Source organism: Heteronotia binoei, chromosome 6, assembly GCF_032191835.1.
Source record: "Heteronotia binoei isolate CCM8104 ecotype False Entrance Well chromosome 6, APGP_CSIRO_Hbin_v1, whole genome shotgun sequence".
Classification (NCBI taxonomy): Eukaryota; Metazoa; Chordata; class Lepidosauria; order Squamata; family Gekkonidae; genus Heteronotia; species Heteronotia binoei.
Window position 1 is genome coordinate 46,489,918 of NC_083228.1, and position 4,450 is coordinate 46,494,367.

Here is a 4,450-nt window from a genome sequence, read left to right on the forward strand (position 1 = left end):
TACGCCATTCTCGCGAACGCTTGCTGAAATCTCGCGCGTACGGATTGGGCCGGCAGTTTTGTTGTTGTTGTTCTGCTCAGAGTTCTGAATCAAGATCGCTGCCTCCAGAACATAGGCATATAATCCTACCTAGTTTAATGTGATTTGCTCCGAGGTAAAATGTTGATAGCGGTAGGCTGCTATTCCTTGCACAAATCTCATTGCTAGGACTGCCTTCTTGAACAAGTATGCGGAAGGATCCAACTGTTAGCGCCTTTAGAGCCTCTTGGGAGCGGAGTGAAACTACATTTACTGCTAGTGAAGGAATCCTGCAAGCTGCAAGCAGAGGTCGGAGTTCCTTGCTGTATCATTATGAAGTGCCTGAATGTAGCTCTTTGTACCGTCTGTTGTGAAGTAAACGAAATACCTGTTGTCGGTTTTCGAAGTCTTCCGACCTGTTTGCTGGTGTGCCTCTCGCTTCTGAGAGAGAACGTGCCTTATTTTCAGAGTTTTCTAGTAATGTGCGTCTTGGGAGTGTTTACCAAATTCCTCGGTTCAGGATGGCCTGGAAGTACTTCAACTTGGGAGTTCTCGTTTGGTTCATTTCTATGTAGAAATGATGCCTGATGTGTCTACTATCAGGCTATTTTGGGTTTACACCAAGTTTGCAGATATACCTTAACAAGCAAAGCCTTCCAGAGGTGCTGCCTTGCAAATAGGTGAGGTTGGCAGTTGCCGGTTCACCTGCATTCTCAGTAGTGGCTTTAGTTATGAAACTGGTTTGGCTGCCAGCAAGGTTCCCACAGTCATTCTGCAGAATGTGCAAAACTACAACGCAATGGATCAAGAGGGCATTTAGAAAAGAGATTAGAACTGTAGCAGAATGGAACAGCCCAAGAGGCCACTTTTATAATGGAATAGGACTGTAGTCAGCTGCAGTGATTAATTGTAGGCATCATCTGCTTTTACTACTTTACTTGGTAATCCATTTTCTTTATTGTTTCTGTATCCTTGCCTTGCAGTTTTCACATTGTTCCCTAATTCTATAATCTTAGTAGAGAATATCTTCCTGCAATGTGTGCTGAAAACAGGAATGAGCCCTTAGTTAATAGCATAGAGTTTATTTTTCCAGCCGCCTGAACATTAAGTTTGATTGAAGAATAAAATATATTGCCATATAGTTCATTGCATTTGGCAACACAGAGTCATCCTATGTGCAGTGACGGGAAAATGTGCCATCCTTGGCTGCTGTCCACAAAAGGAAACCACTTATGCTAAAGTAGTAACATAAACTAATACTGTAATATGAATTGTATTATGGGATGGGCTCTGGATATATAACAGGGAAATAACAGAGGAAACTTTCCCAGTATAACTTTGTGGGTCTGCGGCTGCATCCACATGGAGGCATTTCTCCACTTTGGCTTTCAAAAAGCAGGGAGTTGGATAGCTGGAACATCCAATTAAGAACCAAAAGGTTGAGGAAGTCAATATGAGGGCCAATTATTTCTGTGATTAAACTTGAAACACAAATATTACTAAATATGCAAACAATTTGCATGTATTTATTACAAATTCAATAAAAACAAATATTGTTAATTTTACATTAACCTTATTATTGATCCTGACGAAATACGTTTCAGCCCATTAGCCTTCTTCAGTGGTCAAGCAATGTTGTAACGGAATAACTCTGGACATTACAGTAATACAATCATTTCTTAAACTTAGAACAAGGTGAGATTGTTTTATAATCGTTATTTGTGACCTAAGGCAAAGTTATAAATCACATGCCTAATAGGACTATTACATTACTGTCTGCTTCAGACTGCATCCAATTTTTTTTTTTTATCAGGAGAGAAAGTTACAGAATTGAACCATTATTCAACGGAAGTGTACCTGACCATGGCAGGAAGCTATCTAGAATGAGGCCTCTGATTTATATCTTCTCCTTAGGTCACAGATAATGATTATAAAACAATTTCACCTTGGTCTAAGTTTAAGAAGTGTATGTGTTATTGTAATGTCTGGAGCCATTCTGTAACATTATTTGACCACTGAGGAAGGTCAGCTGGCCAAAACATGTTTGGTTAGGGTCAGTTATTGTCCATCCTTGGGGTTAATATAGAATTTGATTCTGAAGGGAGACTTTTACTCAGACCAATACTTTTTTATTTTATCTGTAATAACTTAATGCATATTTGGTAATATTTGTTCTTCAAGTTTATTCACATAAATATTGGGCCCTTATATTCAGATTTGTTTAACCTTTTCATAGAATCATAGGGCAGGGAGGGACATCCAGGGTCATCTAGTCCAACCCCCTGCACAATGCAGGAACTTCACAAATACCTGCCCCACACGCATACATCCCCAGTGACCCCTGCTCCATGCCTACAAGATGGCAAAACCCTTCAGGATCCTTCACCAAACTGGAGAAAAATTGCTGACTAGCCCCAGAGTGGCAATCAACGTTTTCCTGGGCATGTAAGAAGGTGCCACAAGACCTAAGCACTGATGCAACCCTTCCTGCCCTCCTCATGATCTACCCAATTCACAGAATCAAAAATGCAATGGAGAAAACCGCAGAAAAGACAACCAATTTCACAGAAGTTGACTGTGGTCAAATTACTAACAAGAACCTATGTTTTCAAAATATAATTTTCAAGAGTATTCAAAGTCAAAAATTCCAATTACACAAAAGTAAACCATGGTCATAGAATCAGCATTGCTGTCAGATGGCCATTTAGCCTCTTTTTAAACACCTCCAAGGAAGGAGAGCCCACTACCTCCTGAGGAAGCCTGTTCCACTGAGGAACTGCTGTGTCAGGAAGTTCTTCCTAATGTTAGCTGAAAACTCTTTTAATTTCAACCCACTGCTTCTAGTCTGACCTTCTGGGGCAGCAGAAAACAACTCCCCACCATCCACCATATGACAGCCTTTCAAATACTTGAAGACAGTATTCATATCACCTCTCAGTCATCTCCTTTCCAGGCTAAACATACCCAGCTCATTCAACCGTTCCTCATAGGACTTGGTCTCCAGACCCCTCACCACCTTTTTTTTCCCTCCTCTAGACACATTCCAGCTTGTCTATATCTTTCTTAAAGTGTGGTGCCCAAAACTGAATATGATACTCTAGGTGAGATCAAGCCAGACCAGAGCATGGTTCTTTATTCAATTTATTTTGGGTTAAGCCCCCCCTCCTTTTGTTTTTGAATTGGAACATTCACACACCATCATCCTCTAACTGTCTACTTCTTGGGCTTTCTGCATCCTTAGTATGTTCTTTCTCAAACCTGTTTGGATATGATCTTTCTGTTAAAATACAGTATAAATGCATCAGCAAGCCATCTGGATGGGAAAACGCATGTTTTCAAAGGTCCCACTCACATCAGTGCCATTTGTCTTCCATCAGCCTCCTCACAACTGCTGTTTTCTCTGCTGTGCCACTGGAAGGCTTTTTTCCCCTAATCAGTATTATTGTTGTTCCACAGAAGGAGGAGTCCTATGAGAATTTGAGAATTAGCATGTGCAGTTTTTGCTGCACTGTCTTTAAAGGGCCTACGTGAGTGAAATGGTAAAAAGACACACACACACACACACCCCGGCACCTAGGCAGGGTCAGCAGTCAGTCAAATGGGCAGCGGGTGGGATGGAAAGTTGCCAACACCAAAATCAGCCACACAAGGCTACTGCCTTAGGTGGCCTCGTTAGGGGGCTAGCCCTGCCTTGGAGCATGAGTAAAATTATTTTTGTTTCTGTTGTCTCCCTCCCCAAGTCCAGTCTATTCTTCAAGTGGTTTCACAGAAATAAAAGAGTTTAATATTCCAGATTGATCTTTGCAGGCACTATGCACTTGACAACTTTTTGTATCACTAGTACAAATTTCTACAGATATTATGCTTGATTTTCCATGGACTGCACAGATGACTGCAAACTCCAAGAGATGTATACAACCTTAACTATTTTAATATCACATTTCCTTTTCATCTGGTTCTTCTTTTGTCACTGTATCATGCTGCTTTAGATCATGTTCAAAACTGATTTCTAGATTTAATAAATTCAGTTTTAAATGACACTGGCACACATGCCAAAAAAAGTATATATTTTATGTATTCAATTAAAGATTTCTTTTCTGCCCATCCATAAAAGAAGATGATATTGGATTTATATCCCGCCCTCCACTCCAAAGAGTCTCAGAGCGGCTCACAATCTCCTTTAGCTTCCTCCCCCACAACAGACACCTTGTGAGATGGGTGGAGCTGAGAGGGCTCTCACAGCAGCTGCCCTTTCAAGGACAACCTCTGCCAGAGCTATGGCTGACCCAAGGCCATTCCAGCAGCTGCAAGTGGAGGAGTGGGGAATCAAACCTGGTGCTCCCAGATAAGAGTCCGCACGCTTAATCACTACACTAAACTGGCTCTCAATCTACTCTATTTTCTCTTTAAACTGTTTCCAATTACAATTAAA